This window comes from Hemitrygon akajei, chromosome 3, assembly GCF_048418815.1.
Source record: "Hemitrygon akajei chromosome 3, sHemAka1.3, whole genome shotgun sequence".
Classification (NCBI taxonomy): Eukaryota; Metazoa; Chordata; class Chondrichthyes; order Myliobatiformes; family Dasyatidae; genus Hemitrygon; species Hemitrygon akajei.
This window is the reverse complement of record NC_133126.1, coordinates 41607625-41630110: the sequence shown is the minus strand read 5'-3', so window position 1 is coordinate 41630110 and position 22486 is coordinate 41607625. Positions and strand designations below refer to the sequence as shown.

Below are 22486 nucleotides of genomic sequence, written 5' to 3'. Positions count from 1 at the left end.
ACGACAAGATTGCTAACTAACCCTTCCTCATTGCTCAATACCCAATCTAGAATGGCCTGCTCTCTAGTTGGTTCCTCGACATGTTGGTTCAGAAAACCATCCCGCATACATTCCAAGAAATCCTTTTCCTCAGCACCCTTACCAATTTGGTTCACCCAATCTATATGTAGATTGAAGTCACCCATTATAACTACTGTTCCTTTATTGCACGCATTTCTAATTTCCTGTTTAATGCCATCCCCAACCTCACTACTACTGTTAGGTGGCCTGTACATAACTCCCACCAGCGTTTTCTGCCCCTTAGTGTTATGCAGCTCTACCCATATCGATTCCACATCCTCCAGGCTAATGTCCTTCCTTTCTATTGCGTTAATCTCCTCTCTAACCAGCAATACTACCCCACCTCCTTTTCTTTCCTGTCTATCCCTCCTGAATATTAAATATTCCTGGATGTTGAGCTCCCATCCTTGGTCACCCTGGAGCCATGTCTCTGTGATCCCAACTATATCATATTCATTAATAACTATCTGCACATTCAATTCATCCACCTTGTTACAAATGCTCCTCGCATTAACACACAAAGCCTTCAGGCTTGTTTTTACAACACTCTTAGCCCTTATACAATTATGTTGAAAAGTGGCTCCGTTTGCTTTTTGCCCTGGATTTGCCTGCCTGCCACTTTTACTTTTCACCTTACTACTTTTTGCTTCTACCCTCATTTTACACCCCTCTGTCTCTCTGCACTTGTTCCCATCCCCCTGCCACATTAGTTTAAAGCCTCCTGAACAGCAGTAGCAAACGCTCCCCCTACGACATTGGTTCCAGTCCAGCCCAGGTGCAGACCGTCCTGTTTATACCGGTCCCACCTCCCCCAGAACTGGTTCCAATGCCCCAGAAATTTGAATCCCTCCCCCTTGCACCATTTTTCAAGCCACATATTCATCTGAAATATCCTCCTATTTCTACTCTGACTAGCACGTGGCACTGGTAGTAATCCAGAGATTATTACCTTTGTGGTCCTACTTTTTAGTTTATCTCCTAACTCCCTAAATTCACCTTGTAGGACTTCATCCCGTTTTTTACCTATATCGTTGGTACCTATGTGCACCACGACTACTGGCTGTTCACCCTCCCATTCCAGAATGTCCTGCAGCCGCTCAGAGACATCCTTGACCCTTGCACCAGGGAGGCAACATACCATCCTGGAGTCTCGTTTGCGGCCGCAGAAACGCCTATCTATTCCCCTTACAATCGAATCCCCCATCACTATAGCTCTCCCACTCCTTTGCCTTCCCTCCTGTGCCGCAGAGCCACCCATGGTGCAATGAACTCGGCTGCTGCTGCCTTCCCCTGATGAGACATCTCCCCCAACAGTATCCAAAACAGTATATCTGTTTAGGAGGGAGATGACCCCAGGGGACTCCTGCACTACCTGCCTACTGCTACGCTGTCTAGTGGCCACCCCTTCCCTTTCTGCCTGTGTAGCCTTTACCTGCGGTGTGGCCAACTCACTGACCGGGCTATTCACGACTTTCTCAGCATCACAGATGCTCCAGTATGAATCCAATCGCAGCTCCAGACACTCAATGCGGTCTGTCAGAAGCTGCAGTTGGACACACTTCCTGCACACATAGTCATCAGGGACACTGGAAGTATTCCTGATTTCCCACATGCTGCAGGATGAACAAACCACGGGGCCGATCTCAGCTGCCGTGACCTACCCAATACTTGCCTCAACTTTTGAAACTTTCTCCTTTGAAAGGAACTTACCCAGCCTTACCTCACTTGGAGTGAAGCTCATCCTCATCCTCAGCCTCTTCTTGCCTCAAACCTCCACTCCTTCACTGGCCACTTACCACAGGCCACTCCACTTGAGGTAACCCTCTATTTATTTGTCTGAGCTTTTCAAACTGCTTGGTCACCTGACCTTGATTGCCCAATCAGCTGCTTTCTGCTGAGTCTGAGCTATTCAAATCTTGATCGTCTAATCAACGGCTTTCTGCTGAGCTATTCAAATCTTGATTGACTTGATTGCACAGTCCAACTGCCAAAACTGCCAGAATCTCTCGAGTCAAAGCCTCAAATCTCCACTGCTTCACTGGCCCACTCACTGACTGGCCGCTTTCCACAATAATTCTGTGCCAATTATACTTGCAAAGCTGGTCAAGGCAGCAATATATCACTGCTACTACTTTTTCACATTTAACAACCCAATATTCCTGTCTGTTTTATGTATGAAAAATTTCGTATCATTGACCAAGTAGCCAGACGTCAATTTCTCTTTTAATGCAACACGGGAAAAGAACGGAACAACAATTGAAGTGTCACTATATTTGGAATAACAATTTATTTTGCTTTATACATTTTTGTTAGTTAAAATAAATACTTGACCATCAAATCGATGAACCATGGTTTTAAAGATGAATATAAGAAATAGGTCATTCTGTCGAATAAATTGCTTCTACCATTTACTTAGCAATCAGTAACTCCCTGTTAAAACTTAATGTTTCCCCTTTTTTCATATCCTTGATGTCACTTCTCAAGAAAGCATTTTTTTGTCTTTTAAAAAAACCTCCATTGATTTTGCATCTTTGATTCCAAATGATAACTGAGGAAAACTATACCTGAAAATTTCCGCTCTAACCACATTTACTTTGAAGTCGAAGATTACGTGGCCAACAAAAACTGCTGATTAAGATTCACATGCTTTGTTCTGCTACTGTTCTGGAAAGTCCAAAGATCTTCAGGACCATAGCATGCATTAAGCTGATGAATCTTAAATTATAAAATATAATTTTAATTTATTTAAATTATATATTATTAAATTATATAGCTGAATTGAGACAGCTTTATATTTTATGCTTTATGGAATAAAGCTGTCAGAATGAATTTTCCTTGTACATTATAAACAACAAATAGTTAAACACAATCTTTTTTTCATTATTGGGATTTGGGCATTGCTCCTTATTGATTATCACTAATTGCTCTTAAGAATGTATTGGTAAAGGATAGCAGAGAGTTCCCTAACCTAAACACAGCCATGATGAAGGAAAATGATGTATTTATAAGTCAGAGTGATGAGTCACTTGGGGAGAACCCTGCAGGTGAAGATGCACCCATGCACTTTACTGCCCTCCTCTTTATTGGTTTGTGGTGAAAAGCCTGAGTGAAAAGCTGTAGTGTATTTTATAGATGATGCACTTTGCAGCAACTGTGTCACCAATATTATGGCTGGATTTCTTTCTGTGGATTGAATCATAGAAGGAATCTATTCTGCTCATTACATTGTTGAGTTTCTTAAATTACAATATTAATGATACATGGAGAGTATTTCACCAATTTCTAATTATAGCATTAATGGATTATTTATGCCTGTTCCTTACTCACAATTATCACCCAGGTGTTTGTTGACCTACATTGCCCCTTGCTAAGTAATTCTTCAATTTTAAATTGCTTGATCTCGAAGCACCTCTTACCGTTGTCAGTCAGTTTTCCAGACCTACGGTGCCATAAAATATTGAAAACTATCTCCGACACCATCACTGACCTCATCAGCTCTGGAGAACTCCCATTCACTGCCATAGTTCCCTCACCCCACACTGCTCGCTTCTACCTCCCTCCAAAGATCCTGACTGTACAGGGAGGCCTATTCTCTCTGCCAGCTCCTGCCCCACTGAACTTGTGTCCTCATACCTCAATTCCATCCTATCGCCCCAGTTCAGACCCTTCCCACCTACATCTGTGACACTTCTCATGCTCTCAATCTCCTCTGTAACTTTCAGTTCCTTGGCCCTGACTGCTTCATTTTCACCATGCATATTCAGTGTTTATGCATTTCTATCCCCCATCAAGAAGGCCTCAAAGCCCTCCACATTTTTCTTAACAAAAGAACCAACTCATTCCCCCCTCCACCACCCTCCTCCATCTGGCAGAACTGGTCCTCACCCTTAGCAATGTTTCCTTTGGCTCCTTCCACTTTCTCCAGACTTGAGGCCTAGCTATGGACACCCACATGGGCCCAGCTGTGTTAGCTACGGAAAGCAGTCCATGTTTGAAGCCTTCCCCAGTAATACTCAACTCTCCCTCTGCTACATTAACAACTGCATTGGTGCTGCTTCATGCACCCATGTTGAGCTCATCAGTTTCATCAACTTTGCTTCTAACTTCCACCCGGCCCTTAAATTCACTTGATTCATTTCTGACAGCTCCCTCCCCTTTTTGATCACTTTGTCTCCATCCCTGGAGACAAACTGTCAACTGACATCTTTTCTAAATCTACCAATCCCACAGTTATCTTCACTGTACCTCTTCCCATCTGATCTCCTGCAAAAGTGCCATTCCTTTACCTCAGTTCCTTTGCTTCTGCCATATCTGTTCCCAGGAAACAGTTTTCTTTTCCAGGACATCAGAAATATTCTCCTTCTTCAAAGAACAGGCTTTTCCTTCCTCCGCTGTTGATGCTGCCCTCACCCGCATCTCCTCCATTTCTTGGACATCTGTGCTCATCACATCTTCCCACCGCCTTAACAGTGATAGAGTTCCTCTTGTCCTTACTGATCACCGGCATGAGGCTCCGCATCCAACACATCATCTTCCCCAACTTCCATCATCTCCAAAGGGATCCTACCACTAAACGTATATTCACTTCCCCCCCCCCCAACCACTTTCCACAGAGGTCCCTCCATGATTCCCTTGTCCATTTGTCCCTCCACACTAATCTCTCTCATAGCACTTTTCCCTGCAAATGTTTTGAGTGATACATCTGCCCATTCACATCCTCCCTCACCTCCATTCAGGGCCCCAAACACTTCACTTGCGAATCTGCCGGGGTTGTTAATTGTGTTCAATGCTCTCGATGGGCCTCCTCTACGTTGGTGAGACCCATTGTATATTGGGGGACCAGTTCATTGTGCAACTTTGCATAATCCATAAAAAGTGGAACTTCCCATTGGCCAAACATTTTAATTCTCATTCCCATTCCTTTTCTAACATCTTGGTCCATAGCCTCCTCTTGCACCGAGATGAGGCCACGCTTGGTGGAGGAGCAACAGCATCTCGGTAGTCTCCATCCTGATGACATGAATATCAATTTCTCCATCAGGTTAATTTTTTTTTGTTTTCTCTCCTACTTCTTCTATTCCCCACTCTAGCTTTTTAACCTCTTTTTAGCTGCCTATCACTTCTACCTTGGTCCCCTCCTCCCCTTTCTCCTATAGTCCACTCTTCTCCCCTTCAGATTCTTTCTTTCTCCAGCTCTCTACCTTTTCTACCCACCTAACTTCACCTTCCAGCTAGCCTCCTTCCCCCACCTTCCATCTTTTTATTCCTTTCCAGTCCTGAAGAAGGGTCTCGGCCTGTAATGTCTTATTTACTTCCATGGGTGCTGCCTCACCTACTCGGTTCCTTCAGCGTTCTGTGTGTGTTACCCTAAAATACTAGTTGTCCAACTTACTTAATCCATCACAGGTACCTTTAGTAACAATTATTTTGTTCTCCTTACACTTATGTACAGTACATGACATTAAACAATCTTGAATCTTTGATATTAGTTGCCAAATTATTACATCCCAAAACTACCTCCAAAGTCTCTCCATCTTTCCTTTCCCCATTCAGATATTCCTCAAAACTTACCTTATTTATAGCAAGTGTTTGACCATCTCAGATTCTCTTCTTAGATTTCTTGTTTATTTTCTTTGATCATATACCTATAAATGTTGTAAAAAGTTCTTTTGCATTAAAAAGCATTAATACAAGTTGCTAATGGTGCTATTTAGCAAATCTAGAGGCTATGACGGTTTCCATATAAATGTAAATATGTATCTTTTTTTTACTCTGCATGGAGTCTAGGAGTGACACTCCAGCTGCAGGAGATTCCCTAGTCTTGTGTGGGTGATCATCTCTTAAAATCAGGATCTACTGCCCCATCAATATCACTGGGAATTCTGATTCTGCAAGTAATAAAACTGGGGAATCCTCCCTTTTATTATAACTGTTTGTCATTTAAATGTTCATAATTTTATTAGGATTCATTACTTACACATTTACTAATGGTTTTAAATGCCTTTGATGTAGTCATAAAGAAGGCAAGACAGCGGCTATACTTCATTAGGAGTTTGAAGAAATTTGTCATGTCAACAAATATACTCAAAAACTTCTATAGTTGTACCGTGGAGAGCATTCTGACAGGCTGCATCACTGTCTGGTATGGAGGGGCTACTGCACAGGACCAAAAGAAGCTGCAGAAGGTTGTAAATCTAGTCAGCTCCAACTTGGGCAATAGCCTACAAGGTACCCAGGACATCTTTAGGGAGTGGTGTCTCAGAAAGGCAGCGTCCATTATTAAGGACCTCCAGCACCCAGGGCATGCCCTTTTCTCACTGTTACCATCAGGTAGGAGATACAGAAGCCTGAAGGCACACACTCAGTGATTCAGGAACAGCTTCTTCCCCTCTGCCATCGAATTCCTAAATGAACATTGAAGCCTTCGACACTACCTGACTTATTTAATATACAGTATTTCTGATTTTGCACATTTTTTAAAAATCTATTCAATACTGTATATGTAATTACTTGTTTATTTATTATATTTTATTTTATTTATTCTCTCTCTCACTCCCCCTCCCCCCCAATTATGTATTGCATTGAACTGTTGCTGCTCAGTTAACAAATTTCACGTCACATGCCACTGATAATAAACCTAATTCTGATTCTGAATATCACCGATAGTTAGTCACCCTTAAACCCCTCAAGGCTTTTACATTTTACAAAGGTGTTTTGGGAACAAGGCATCAATGCACTACGGGAGGCCCTGACACCACTCAGTTCCTGCTTGGGGCCAGAAAGATAGGTTTTCCACCTCTAGACCTCTTACTGCAGGTGTAGATTAACTATAGACAACAGTTGAAGGTAGTGGGTCTACACAAGTAATTTCTGGCTCAATAAGTAGTGCAGAATATTTTTCCAATGTGCTTAGAAAAAAAACCTCTAAGATGTTTTCTTACACCAATTGATTGCAATAGCCCAATGAGTTATCTATAAATGAATAAAAACTAGTGGTTATTTAAGGACAGCTAAACCCTATTAAACTTTTTTACGATAACAATTGACATTTCACTTTGAAATTGTTTACACTTCTAAGATGAACAATCAATATTATGTTTGAAGCAAAATTCCTTTTCAAACTGAACATGCAATTTTTAAGTAATGTTTAATGGAGTTGTCAATAATGTTGTTTGAGCAACTGAGCTGCAATTATGTTTACAAGTTAAACATTAAAGAATATTTTGTTCTGTCAAGTCAGTAATATGTTAGCCTCTAGGTTAAAGAACTCCAATAATCAAAAATATCTCTTTCATAAGTATTGAATGAGATCTTGTTATAGAATATCACTTTGTGGTTAATGGTCAATATGATCCTTTACCTTTTTCTTCTGAGAAGCCACACAGATAAATACCTTATCAGGAAAGAAACATTTCCATGTTTGTGATGCCTTTTGCTCCCTCCTAAAACAGCCATACGATTAGGTTGAAATGGGGTGTCTATCTATTGTTATTTCAGTAGGAGCAGTGCCCAAATTATACCAGGGGTAGTAGGCTGAATATTACTTTACTTGATTCTCATCTCTTGAATGCATTTAGATGATCAAAGTTACTAAGACAGGCATAAGTAATAAAGCAATTGATGCATGAACAACCAAGAAATGCAACCCTAAGTGACCACTCCACAAGGTGCTCCTATCTAAGCACTGGATACATTACCTAATTGCAGACCTATACAAATACTGTAAGAATTATTCACGTTATACTCCACTAGGGAAGGCTTCCTCTACTGCAGCACTTCAGAAGGTACCTTTCATAACCACAGGAAGTCCCAAGGCAATTGGCTGTGAAGTGCTTTTAAAAAATGGAAATAGCCATCTGTCCCTCAGGTTTTCTCTGATATTAATATCACTAGCATGGAATAGTTGGCCAATTTCTGTTCTGTATTACTTTCTGAATCTATTCTTCAATCGAGTGAAAAAAAATCTATGTTCTGTAATAAAAAATATTTCCTTCACTCAATGGCCAACCCCTTGTTCCTTCATCTCTTAATTCTTGACAGAAGGTAGTTGGCATGGTTAGTAAATTTGCAGATGACACCAAAATTAGTAGTAGAGTTACCAAAGATTATAACAAGATCCTGATCAGCTAGGAAAATGGGCCAAGAAATGGCAGATGAAATTTAACCTGGACAAGTGTAAAGTGTTACATTCTGTTAAGTTAAACCAAGGCAAGGCTTATAGAGTATATGGCAGGGACCTGGAGAGTATTGTAGAACAGAGAAATACAAGTATATAGTTCCCTGAAAATGGTGACAGAAACAGACAGGCTGGTGAAGAAGGCATTTGGCACTCTTGCCTTCACTGGTCAGAAAATTGGGTATAAGAGTTGAGGTTACAATTCTACAAGACATTGATGTGACAATACTATTCATGAAACTGGAATAGGTGCAGGAACAATTCACAAGGATGTTACCAGGACTGAACGGCTTGAGATATGAGAAACTGGATAGGCTGAGGAGTGACCTTAAGGATATATAAAATTATAAGGCAAATAGATAATGGGAATGTCACTGTCTTTTTCCCATGGTAGGAGAGTCTAAAACTAGAGGACATAGATTTAAAATAAGAAGGGGAAGATTTAAAGGGCATATGAATGGTGGGCATATGGAAGGAGTTGCCAGAGGAAGTTGTAGAGACAAGTGCAGTTGCATTGTTTAAAAGACATTTAGACAGGCATGTGAAAGGTAAAGGTTTAGTGAGATGTGGCCCAAATGTAGGCAAGTAGGACAGGTAGGTAGGCAACTGATTTAGAGTTAATGGAGATGTTTGGCCAAATGACATATTTGCTTGCTATAAGCTGTAAATTCTCCTTCTAGAGAGGCCAGCTGTAGTAGAAGTGGCGGATGGAGATCAACCCAGAAAAGTGTGAAGTGATTCACTTTGGAAGGTCAAACCTGAAGGCAAACTATGGAGTTAATTTTTTTCCAGGATAGAAATAGCTAATACAAAGGGGCATAACTTTAAGGCAGCACACACAAAATGCTGGTGGAACACAGCATCTATAGGGAGAAGCACTGTCAACATTTTGGGCCGAGACCCTTCGTCCTGATGGAGTTTTTAGGGGATGTTGGGTAGGTTTTTCACACAGAGAGTGGTAGATGTGTAGAACACACTGCTAGTGGTGGTGGTAGAGGCACATACAGTAGGAGGATTTGAGAGCCTCTTGGGTGGGTACATGTGTGTAAGAAAAATGGAGGGCCTATGAGGTCAGGAATGGTTAGATTGATCTTAAGGTAGGTTAAAGGATTGGCACAATATCGTTGAGCCAAAAGACTAGTGCTGTGTTCTGTTCTAAACCAACTTTCAGAACATCATGTTGATACTATTCATACTATTATTCTACGAAAGCATATTTTCCAAAATGTAATCTCAAAACTATTTTAGATTACACATTTTAGTCATTTCCTGAAGCAGTTTAAGCCCTGTTCAAATATGTCCCATTGGTAACATGAATTCTGGAATAAATATTACTAGAAAGTAAAATTTGGTTTCAATTTCGTAGATTTTTTGAATTAAATGATTTTTTACTTTCTAGTAATATTTATTCTAATTTCTTTTTTAAACCATCAACTTTGGATAAGGTTTTTTTAACATGGAAAATTAAGGGAATAAAAACTTTTTTTAGATTTGTTTTTACAAGACTGTTTAATGTCTTTTTCACAGTCAATGGATAAATATGATATCTCTAATACACATTTTTGCAGGTATTTACAGGTTAGGAATTTCTTACGTGATTTTTTACCGAATTACCCCTTGGCCTGCTCTTCAAATTTGGCTTATGTTATTTTTCAGTTTAAACCTTTTCAAAAATGATTAATAGCTATTATTTATAAACAGTTAATGAATGCTCGCATGTCTTCTAATGATAGGGTTCAACGTACCTGGGAAGTAGAACTTCAATATTCACTTTCAGATAATCAATGGAGTAAAATTTATTATTTAGTCAATAATTCATCTATCTGCGCACGCCATATCTTAATTCAGTTTAAGATAGTACATAGGGCCCATATATCCAAAGATAAATTGGCACATATTTTTCCAAATGTAAGCCCTATTTGTGACAAATGTAACGCAGAAATGGCTACTCTAACTCATATGTTTTGGTCATGTGTAAGTTTAAATAATTTTTGGAGGGATGTGTTTGGAATATTATCTAAAGTTATAGATATGGATGTTCAACCTAATCCACTTACAGCAATTTTTGGGATTATTCCAGAGGAAGCAAGCAAAGTGTCTGCTTCCGCCCAACATGTGATAGCTTTTTCAACTTTACTGGCTAGGAGAGCTATTTTGCTACACTGGAAAGAATCTAACCCGCCTACTGTTTTCTATTGGCTCTCCTTCATTACGTCATGTCTAAGCTTGGAGAAAATTAGAAGCTGGACATTTGATACTTCCTTTAATTTTGAACAAGTTTGGCGACCTTTTATTCAATATTTTCACATGATTTAATTTATTTTATTTATTTATTTTTCTTTATTCTCTTTGGGGAAAATCCTTATCCATGAAGGTTTGGAGATGACTGGAAGGACATTTTTTTCTCTCTCTCTCTGTTTTTTCCAATTTTATCCTCAATTGGACTGCCCAATTTTTCTTTTTCTTTTCTTTTTCTTTCCTTTTTTTCTCTTTTTTTTTGTTTTTTTGTTTCCGTTTAGTTCGTGTTTTTTTTTCCTTATCAATAAAATTTCCAATCTTTTTTTATGATTGTTATGAGGAGTTGTAGTTTTTTTTACCATTGTATATATAACAGCATAATATTTTACTTATTTGATTTTGATATTATATCCTTTTTGTTTTAACTGTTGCTGTTTATATGTCTTTTATATTATCTACTTGTTAAACTCCTCTTCCGATTTGTATATTCTTTATTTGGAAATCAATAAAAAAGATTGAAAAATGAAATGAATTCTGGAGAAGTGGATTTGATCCTCATCAGCATGAGCATCAAACCAACAGTAACCCAACCCATGCCAACAGATCCACACCAACATATCAATACCAATGCACACCCACACTTCCATCTGCTCTCTACTGCATGTCACAAACCACAATTCACAGAAAAAAAGTGCTTTCAATCAAGGAAAATCAAAGACGTAGAGCAGAACAGCAATCTGCACAATTAATTGAATATATTACAAATAAATTGGGGAGTTGAGAATCTGGGAAGTACAGAATTCCACAATAAATTGCTGAGTAGTTGAAATTCAGGCCTCAACAGAATATTTAAGAATTGTGTGGTTTTCAGGAGATAGAAAGTCAAATAGAGGTGGTAGAAAGCAATATTTCCAGCGGCACCGTATGGTGGCACAACAGATACTGTATCCAACCCACACTCCATTGGCCTGGATTTGATCCTAAATATGGCACTGTTTGAAAGTGACACGATCCACACCACTCCCATCCCCTTAGATTTCCTAGGTGTTCTTGTTTCCTTCCTTTGTAAATTAATTCAACACTGTCAGGTGCCTCAGGTGTAGGTGAGTGGTAGGAGAACTAAATTGCTGATGTGCACGTGAAAGGGCGTGTGTTACAGGGAAATAAGTGGAAGAATGGGATTCAGAAGAATGATTTCAATATGGATAGGCCAAATAGCATCCTTCCTTTCATGAGTATGAAATATGAATACAAAACAAGTAACAGGACTCTTGTCCATTGCTTGTATTTGATGCCAACCTTAGTATTTTCTATGACCACATATTTAAATACTATCACAAAAGACCTTCTTGAGATGGAGCACTAGAATTCCATATGTTATGAGTTTTTATTTTACATGCTTATGTTAGTCTTGTATCAGAAGCAGGCTCTGTTACCTTCAGAAGCATAATACTGGACCACAGATTTTCCAATTAAATATATATGCAAGATAATATCTAATGGACCACATTATCAAAATACCAAGTAGACAGTTTAGCAATGAAGGTAACATGGATAGAACTCCAGGGAAAGTTGGATATGTTAGCAGATAAGCTGATGGGGGATTTATTAAAAAGCAAGTGTAAGGTAATACATTTGGGAAGAAGGGGGAGAAGAGGGCTGCATACTCAATAGAGAGAAATAGAAGAGATACACTTAACCCAGATACATTTCCATAGATGCTGCCTGACCTGCTGAGTTCCTCCAGCATTTTGTGTGTGTTATTCTGGACTTCCAGCATCTGAAGAATCTCTGGAGTATATAATTCCTTGGCTGTAGTAGAAAACACAAGCTTTGTGTTTATAAATAGAGGTAATGAGAACAAGAACTATTGTTATATTAATTGTTAGGTCATACTTAGTGCAGTTTTGGGTGACCATTGAAAGAGGAAATTGTCACAGTAAAGTTCTACTAGGATGATGCCAAGGAGCTAATTGACTCACGAAAAACAAAAACAAAGTTTTAGTAGAGAGTTTAACATGATATTGAGCTTAGATGGAGTGAATAGGAAAAAAGTATCTCTGCTAGTTTAGGAGATAATGTTTAACCATCAATTTACAGTTCCTATTAAAAAATTAACAGAAATGTAGATGAAATGTCACTATGCAGAGCATACTTGTTGTTGCATTTTTGAGGATAAGAATTTAAAGCTGTAAAAGATACAGGGTTGTTGGGATTACAGCAAGCAAAGGAATGTGTTTTGATTGTTCTAGGATGCAGTCAATGTTTGATGGGAAGCTGGCAAACAGAAGGAAAGTAAATAAATAGTTTAATTCACTAGGATTAGTTGAAGCTCAATGAAGTGTGAAGAACAATATGGAGCAATCGGCTGAATAAGATGTTTCTACGTTGTGCAACTGACATAATTCTACCATTGAATTATAACATTTATATATCTCTGAATAGGCAGCACGCAGTGTCCATCTCTAATTGTCAATGAGGAGGCTGTGATAAGCAATCTTTTTAAATCTGCTACATCCAGGTGGAGAAGATTGAACAACAGTGTTGTTGGATAGACAGTTACAAGATCTTGAACAAGAGATGAAGAAGGAACAATCATAAACCATTTTCCAGACTGAGATGGAAGGAAGCTGCAGATGGCAGACTCCCATGTTCCCTGTGCCCTAGTTCTTGCAAGCTGAAGTGATAAGGGGTTTGGGGGATAAGAGGTGCTTGAAGAAATGACTTGACAGCACTGTACTGAAATACAGTTTATTAATGGTAATCATTGATGTCAGTATGTGCCATGATTGATTGATTAATGAATGTATATGATGATGGAAAAATGTTAATCAGTTTGTCTGCTATAAATTCCTTGACTGTTGCCAGAATTTCATTTATCCGTGCAAGAGATTATTCCACTACACTTTTGTTTTGAGTCTTATAAATGAGTGGAAGGTTTGTGAGGAGTATATTCATGCTCTAAATGTGCTCTTGTTTCCGTGCTGTTTACTTGTCCTGCTCAGTTACATTTCTGGTCAATGGGTTCTCTCACTGTATTCATAATGAAAGATTCAGCAATGATAATGTTTTTCAATGTGGGGTTGTAGTTAAGCCCTTTAGTGAGCGATATACTCAAATCCTGGCACTCACATAGAAAAGAAATGATACTTAGAAGCTGGTCTGGCCCTTGCTGAATCATGTCCCAAACTCATTTTCTGTGCATTTCCTGGCACAGAAACAGTAAGTAGTTACTGAAACAGTAAGTGCAGCTCGTTCAAGCTTTCAAAAAGAAATGCAGCCCTGTTTAGCTCCAAAGACTTGATGACTTGCTATCCCTATTTTAAGAATTTCCTATTCAAACATTTGCTTCTTTTCTTCCTTTAAATAAACTCAAAGAAATGGATTCTCTGTAGAAACTCTACTTTACTGCTTATGGTAAGTTATGTCTCATTAAGGCTTATTCTGCACTGTATCACGAAATAAAATACGTAAGTAGATTATTCTAGCTGATATTCTTTCCTGGAGTTTGAGCTGAAGATTTTAGAGAAAATAGGCAGAAAGATTTCCATAAGCTATGATTCATTCTTATCCCGTCATGCTATTGCACTCCTACAGATGCAGAGTTATTTAGAGGGAGAAGCTAAAGTCAGATGTATCACTATTACAGTGCAGTAAAGGGAATTACAGAGGCGTGAGAAAGTAATTGACCAGAACTGATTGGGAAAGAACACTGGCAGGGATGATGGCAGAGCAGCAATGGCTGGAGTTTCTGGGAGCAATTTGTAAGGTGCAGGATAGATACATACTGAAGAAGTATTCTGAAGGCAAGATGACACAACCATGGCTAACAAAAGAAGACAAAGCCAACATAAAAGCCAAAGAGAGGGCATATAATAGAGCAAAAATTTGTGGGAAGATAGAGGATTGGGAAGCTTTTAAAAACCAACAGAAGGCAATTAGAAAAATCATAAAGAAGGAAAAGATGAAATAGGAATGTAAGCTAGCCAATAATATTAAAGGTGATACAAGAAGTTTCTTCAGATACATAAAGTGTAAAAGAGAGGTGAGAGTAGGTATCGGACTGCTGGAAAATGATGTTGGATAGGTAGTAATGGGGACAAGGAAATGATGGACGAAGTGAATAAGTTTGTTGCATCAGTCTTCACTGTAGAAGACACAAGCAATATGGTGAAAGTTCAAGTGTGTCAGGGGTAGGAAGCTGCCATTACTAGGGAGAAGGTTCTGAAAGAGGTGGAAGCATTAGTAATGATATGCAGTAAAGTTAACAAATTTCACAATATATGCCAGTGATATTAAACCTGATTTGGATTCTGATTCCCTAAAGGTTAATTTGGAGGTTGAGTCTGTGGTGAGGAAGGCAAATGCAATGTTAGCATTCACTTCAAGAGGATCAGAATATAAAAGCAAGGATGTAATGATGGAGCTTGATAAAGCACTGGTGAGGCCTCACTTGGAGTATTGTGAGCAGTTTTGGATCCCTTTTCTAAGAAAGGATGTGCTGAGATTGGAAAAGGTTCAAAGGAGGTTCATGAAAATGATTCCAGATTGAAAAGCTTGTCATATGAAGAGTGTTTGATAGCTCTGGGCCTGTATTCACTGGAATTCAGAGGAATGAGGGTGACCTCATTGAAACCTATCAAATGTTAAAATGCCTCGATAGAGTGGATGTGGAGGGTATGTTTCCTGTGGTGGGGGAGTCTAAGACCAGAGAACAGAGCCTCAGAATAGAGGGTGTACTTTTAGAATGGAAATGAGGAGGAATTTCTTTAGCCAGAGTGTGGTGAATCTGTGGAATTCATTGCCATATGTGGCTGTGGAGGTCAAGTTATCAGGTATATAAAAAAATAAGTACATCCCGGGAGAATGCCACGGCAACCAGGTTACAGGCATTGAGCATGGGTCTGTAGTGTAGAAGGAAAAGAGAGAGAAGAAGGGAGCAGTAGTGGTAGGGGACTCAAAGGTGAGGAGAACAGACAGGAGATTCTGTGGATGTGAAAGGGACACCCAGATGGTACATTAGCTCCCGGGTGCCAGGGACAGGGATGTCTCAGATCGTGTCCACAACATTTTGGAGAGGGAGGGAGAGCACCCAGATGCTTTGGTACATATTGGTACCAATGACATAGGAAGGAAAAGCATTGAGGTCCTGAACAGAGAATTTAGAGAGCTAGGTGGAAAGCTGAGAAGCAGGATAGCTGTGTCACATGCTGGTGAGGGTAGAAGCAGGATGATGTGGCAGATAAATGCGTGGCTGAGAAGCTGGTGCAGGGGGCAGGGCTTCAGGTTCTTGGAACATTGTGATCTTTTCTGGGGGAGGTATGACCTGTTCAAAACTGACGGGTTGCACCTGAACCCAAGGGGCACCAATATTCTCATGGGCAGGTTCATTAGAGCTGTTCGGGAGGGTTTAAACTAATTTGGCAGATTACAAGTAGGATAGATAAAGGGGATGCAGTGGATGTTGTATATTTTGACTTTCAGAAGGCCTTTGACAAGGTGCCATACATGAGGCTGCTTACCAAGAAAAGAGCCCATAGTATTACAGGGAAGTTACTGACATGGTTAGAATATTGGCTGATTGGTAGGAGGCAGCAAGTGGGAATAAAAGGATCCTTTTCTGGTTGGCCGCCAGTGACTAGTGTTGTTCCGCAAGGGTCGGTGTTGGGACCACTTCTTTTTATGCTGTATATAAATGATTTAATGATGGAATAGATGGCTTTGTTGCCAAGTTTGCAGATGAGCCGAAGATTGATGGAAGGTCAGGTAGTATTGAGAAAACAGGCAGGATGCAGAAGGACTTAGACAGATTAAGAGAATGGGCAAGAAAGTGGCAAATGAAATACAATGTTGGAAAATGCATGGTCATGCACTTTGGTAGTAGAAATAAATATGCAGACTGTTTTCTAAATGGGAAGAAAATCCAAAAGAGATGCAGAGGAACTTGGGAGTTCTTGTGCAGAACACCCTAAAGGTTAACTTACAGGTTGAGTCGGTGGTGAGGAAGGCTAATGCCATGTTAGCATTCATTTCAAGAGGTCTAGAATACAAGAGCAAGGACGTGATGCTGAGACTTTATAAGGCACTAGTGAGGCCTCACCTTGAGTATAGTGAACAGTTTTGGCCCCTCATCTTAGAAAAGATGTGCTGGCATTGGAGAGGGTCCAGAGGAGGTTCACAAGGATGATTCCAGAAACGAAAGGGTTATCACATGAGGAACATTTGATGTCTCTGGGTCTGTACTCGCTGGAATTCAGAAGGATGAGGGGGGGAATCTCATTAAAACCTTTCAAATGTTGAAAGGCCTAGACAGAGTAGATGTGGAAAGGATGTTTCCCATGCTGGGAGAGTCTAGCACAAGAGGGCACAGCCTCAGCATAGAAGGCCGCCCTTTCAAAACAGAGATGCTGAGAAATTTCTTTAGGCAAAGGGTGGTGAATTTGTGGAATTTGTTGCCACATGCAGCTGTGGGTTGGTCATTGGGTTTATTAAGGCAGAGATTGATAGGTTCTTGATTGGACATGGCATCAAAGGTTACGGGGAGAAGGCTGGGGAGTGGGGTCAAGGAGGAGAAACAAAAGGATCAGCCATGATTGAATGGCGGAGCAGACTCGATGGGCCAGATGGCCTAATTCTGCTCCTATGTCTTATGGTCTTATATTTAAGGCAGAGGTTGACAGATTTTTAATTAGTCAGAGCATGAAGACATCTGGGAGAAGGCAAGAGACTGGAACTGAGAGGAAAAATAGATCAATCATGAGGAAATGGCGGAGCAGACTTGATGGGCCAAACAGCCTAATATCTTATAGTCTTATGGTCCATAGGAATCCACAGGACATTTATTAGAACAACAAAGTTCAAGGGTAGAGATTATCTAATTTAGGGCAGTTTTACCTCTCCTAATCTTTTATGTACATGTTAGTACAAATTGAATTGACTTTATTACTTATATCCTTCACATACATGAGGAGTAAAAATCTTTACGTTACATCTCCATCTAAAAGTGAAATGTACCATTTATAGTCATTTATAATAAATAGTATGTACAACAGGACAGTCAATAGAGCATAGAAATACAATTGTATCAGTGTGAATTAATCTGTCTGATGTCCTGGTGGAAGAAGCTGTCTCGGAGGCTATTGGTACTGACTTTAATGTTGCAGTACCATTTCCCAGATGGTAGCAGCTGGAACAGTTTGTGGTTGGGGTGACTCGGATCCCCAATGATCCTTTGGGCCCTTTTTACGCACCTGTTTCTGTAAATGTCCTGCATAATGGGAAGTTCACATCTACAGACTGGGCTGCCCACACCACTCTCAGCAGAGTCCTGCGATTGAGGGAAGTACAGTTCCCATACCAGGCAGTGATGCAGCCAGTCAGGATGCTCTCAATTGTGCCCCTGTAAAAGTCCTTAGGATTTGGAGACCCATACCAAACTTCTTCAACCGTCTGAAGTGAAAGAGGCACTGTTGTGCCTTTTTCACCACACAGCCGGTATGTACAGACTAATGATGTTGATGAGACTGTTCAACTTTTTATCCTGAGAAATCAGAATATAATTTATTTTGGTCAAAAAATTGAACACATCAAGCTCTTTTCTCGTACACCTCCATTTTTGGCTTACACCGCCCCTCTTTCACGTACAAATACCACTCTCAGTCCATCTAAAGATATTATGCAATTATAGAGGCAAGATGAGCAAATCAGGATATGATACAAATCTCCACGATCTCTCTGAATGACAGCTGTCAGAGCTGAATGATTTCCTCCTGTCCTGATGTCCCTTTCTTGGGGTTATTCAGAATCTTGGAATTTTGGAGCCAATCTAAATCTAATTTTAATTATTGTCATAATTTATGATCCACAAGCAGTTTTCTCAGTGGTGTAATTTCAGGGGATCTGTCCTGAGTTGAGCACATTTCCTGTTGCAGGAAAGCTGCATCCATCATCAAAGACCTCCATCATACAGGCCATGTTCTCTTCTCACTACTGCCATCAGGAAGAAGGTACAGGAGCATCAGGTCCCATGCCACCAGGTTCAGGAACAGTTATTAACCCTCATCCATCAGGCTCTTGAATCAGAGGGGACAACTTCAATCAACTTCACTCACCCCATCACTGAACTGTTCCCAACTGTGCTACTCCAAAGAGCGCTATATGAGGACATTCCTACCCTCAGCCATTGGGCTTTATAATGAGTCAACCTATAGCCGGGGAAGTGATGACCCATTCCTATTAGGCAGTTTGAGGTAACTTTTTTTTATTGTTTCTACTTCTCTTCTAATATTTACATATCTGTGCACTTGTAGTGCTATTGTGACACTGTAATTTCCTTTGGGATCAATAAAAGTATCTTCCCACAACCTATGGACTTACTTTCAAGGACTCTTCATCTCATCTTCTCAATATTTATTGATTAATTGTTTATTATTATTGTTATCATTTCTTTCTTTTCTCTTTCTTTTTGTATTTACACAGTTTGTTGGATTTTTTTGCAGATTGGTTGTCATTTGCCTTGGAAGATGCAGTCTTTCATTGATTCTATTGTTTCTTATATTTACTGCGATTGCCTGCAAGAAAATGAATCTCAGGGTTGTTATTGGTGACATAGATGTACTTTCATAATAAATTTACTTTGAACAATAAACAACCCCATTGACTTAATGTTCGGCTGATGCTTCTGCAAACATCTTATGGTCACCATTTTGAAAACTATATCTTACAGGAAGTATTGTTTATTTGCAAAGGTGTGCTTTTAACTTCAGTTTTACTGCTTGCAAATTACAATTTGCATTAAGAGCTGAAGATTGGTTGTTGTTTGAATTAATTTCTGCTATATTTGCATATTTCAGGATATTTCCTAACAAGGTATAGCCACGCATTTTAATTTTCTTCAGCAAAGAATACGGGGGCGGTCTTCTGATTTTGTTACAGACTTTTTAATTTCAAATCTCATTGAAAGTTCAACCAAGGAGCCATCTTTGTGTACAAAAGAGATCTGCATCCTATGAATGAAACTAGTTTTTATCTCCAGATTCTAAAACAATTTGACATTATTAAAAGCTATTTTGTACTTTTTTCTTGGAACATAAGTAACTTGTCTTAATTGAAGAAGCAAACCATTATATAAGCAAAAATAATGAACAAAATAATGACTAAATTCTCATTCCAATTACTTACAGAAATGATTAAACAAATTATTTTAAATCTAAAGTATCAATCTCTTGTTCTAGCATGGAGGAGTTAGTATAGTGAATGAGTATTTCAACATTCTGAAATGCAATTTCCTTTCGTGACAAGTTCCCTTGGCCACTCCTTAACCACCACCAACAGAACCCTTCCCTTCCTGTGACACCTTCCCATGCAACCATAGATTATGCCTCTTCATCATATCCCTTACATGCTGGTTGCTTCTTTAGTTACCACTGTTCAATATGGGCTTTCCTGGGTTATGAGTACTATTCATGGACATCTTGTGCATACAGATAGGCTTCATAAATATTAAATTCAAATGAGAACCACTCCTGGGGGAAAAATTGTTTGCATATAACCTCCACACAATAATCAGACAATATAGTCTCTGAAGAATACAGGTGGATATTTTTATCTTGGAAGGTTACTTAAGTGAGTTGCTTTGGATTTGAGAAGCAATCACTTCTGTTGATATTTGTGGAACAATACTGCTAAACAGTGTGAGATCTACTGATACATCAATCCCATCAAAACCAGCCATTGAGCGTGGGACATCCTGATTTTGTACCATTGTAACTGGGCAGGAAAAGACACGTAAATGTTAATGTTAACTAGCCCTCAACAACACCACCCATTACAATATTGTGTAAGTATCATTACCAGCTCCAGTGAGTGTCCATAATTTGGAAAATACACTCAAAGTTGGTCAAAATTGACTTATGGATGTCTGTAAAATATAACCCATTCATAGTCTGATGATGGCCTGAATCTCCTTTCTTGAGGATGGTTAAAATTGCAGCATCTTAGGTTTTCTGGAATATATCCTAATCTTCCAGATTTGGGTGATGAGGCTGTTTATTTATGGTCAGAGATCCTCACTGCAGAGCTTTGGAATTTCTGCAGGAAGACTATCTGTTTATTGGGCATTATTATTTTCCAAGTGTCAGTCAAGAGTGATGATGAGCCAGACTCAAATAGACTGATGTGAGGTGTCCTTGCATCAAAGACAGAACCATGGATGAGCATGGTATTAAAGTATTCTTTCCAGACCATATTGACTGTTTGTCTGTTCCTGATGAGTTCCCCGTGCTATAGGACTTGCACAAGTCATCAATGTAGTTGCAACTGATGGCGATGCTCCAAGAGCTGGCATAGACTCAGGGGTTTGCATGGCCTATCTCTATGTCAGATATGTAAATACTTTTCATAAGTTACCATAAAAATAAACCCTACTGAAAAATGCACATCTGTGCATTGAAATAGATGCAAGTCAGAACATTTGTCCCTTAATGCTCAACCTTTCAGTTCATATATAGGTTTTACATTACTTTTCCCATAGCCACTCCTTTAGCTATCCTGGCACTCTGGTTCCAATCCCCCTGCAACTCTAGTTTAAACCCCTTGAAGTAGCACTAGCAAACTTTCCTGCAAGCATATTGGTCTCTCTCCAGTTTAGGTCCAAACCATCCTGTTTGTACGGGTCCCACCTTCCCTGGAAGAGACCCCAATGATTCAAAAGTCTGAAGCCCTCCCTCTTGCACTATCTCCTTAGCCATGTGTTAAGCTGTACGATCTTCCTATTTCTAGCCTTACTAGTACATGGCATGGGTATCAATTCTGAGATTACCAGGTCCTGTTCTTTAACTTAGCACCTAACTCGCTGAACTAACTGTACAGGATCTCATCACCCTTCTTGTCTATGTCATTGTTATCAACGTGGACTTGGTCCAAGATGCCTCTGGCACCTGGGAGGCAACATTCCATCCAGGAATCTCATTCTCGTCTGCAGAGCCTCCTGTCTGTTTCCCTAACCAATGAATCCCCCATCACACAGCTCACCTCTTCTGCCCCATCCCTTGTGAGTCACAGAGCCAGACTCAGTGCCAGACAATTGACTGCTGTGGCTTTCCTCTGCTAGATCATTCCCCCAATAGTAACTGTATACATATAATTGAGGGGATTGGCCACAAGGGTAATCTGCACAGTCTGCCTATCTCATTTCCCTCTCCTAATGGTCACCCAGTTACCTCTTTTCTGCATCTTAGGAGGAACTACCTCCCTGTATCTCCTGTGAATCAATCACCCTGCAACCGCACCCCCCCCCCTCCATCTCCTGTTTGATGTGAAGGTCATCCAGCTCCAGCTCCATTTCCTTAAATAGATCTGTAAGAAGCTGTAGCCGGATACAATTCTTGCAGGTGTAGTCATCAGGGATATTGGGAGTCTCCTTATCGACCCAGCTCCTGCAAGAGGATCATTCCACTGTCCTTATTGTCATTTCCACTGTTCTAACTGTGCAATAAGAAAGAAAAAATGAAAGGGACACTTAGCAGAAATTTACTTCAGCCTCCACCTCTTCATACTGAAGCCTCTTAAGTCAAAGCCTCAATGCCCTTCTAACCCTCACTCACTCAGACAATGGCTGCATCCACAATGGCCACTCGCTTAAACCAAACTTCTTTCCATTGGCTCTTAAAAAGTATCCATTAACATTGATTGTTCCAGCCACTCTTACCTGCCTTCTTCTTTGGGAATCCTTTGGCATTCAGTGTATGTGCTTCCACTTCCGAGTTATGAAATGCTGATTAAGTCAGTATGCCATCTAATGGCTGCCACACTGTGGGCAGAAGGTGGATGATGAGTGGGTGGTGCCAAACCTCCATGTGCTCCCAACAAATCAAGTTAAGCTTGTCAATGCTGCCTTACATCATCCTGCATTTTGTACAGTCTGAGACCAGAGATCCTCAAAATTCAGTCGGGAAGTTATATTCTTGAAGAAGGCTTTGAAAACATACTTGAAAACTTTCTTCCATTAACACA

The 22486-nt window shown here is 39.9% G+C and overlaps 1 long non-coding RNA gene across 1 annotated transcript; it reads right to left on the bottom strand.

Moving 5' to 3' along the window:
- Positions 1 to 5631: 5631 nt before the first annotated feature.
- Positions 5632 to 22286, bottom strand: LOC140724900 (uncharacterized). The gene is made up of 3 exons (XR_012098216.1): positions 22182 to 22286; positions 12205 to 12286; positions 5632 to 5705 (listed from the first exon to the last, which is right to left on the bottom strand). It is a non-coding gene; the product is annotated as an uncharacterized lncRNA (long non-coding RNA).
- Positions 22287 to 22486: the final 200 nt, after the last annotated feature.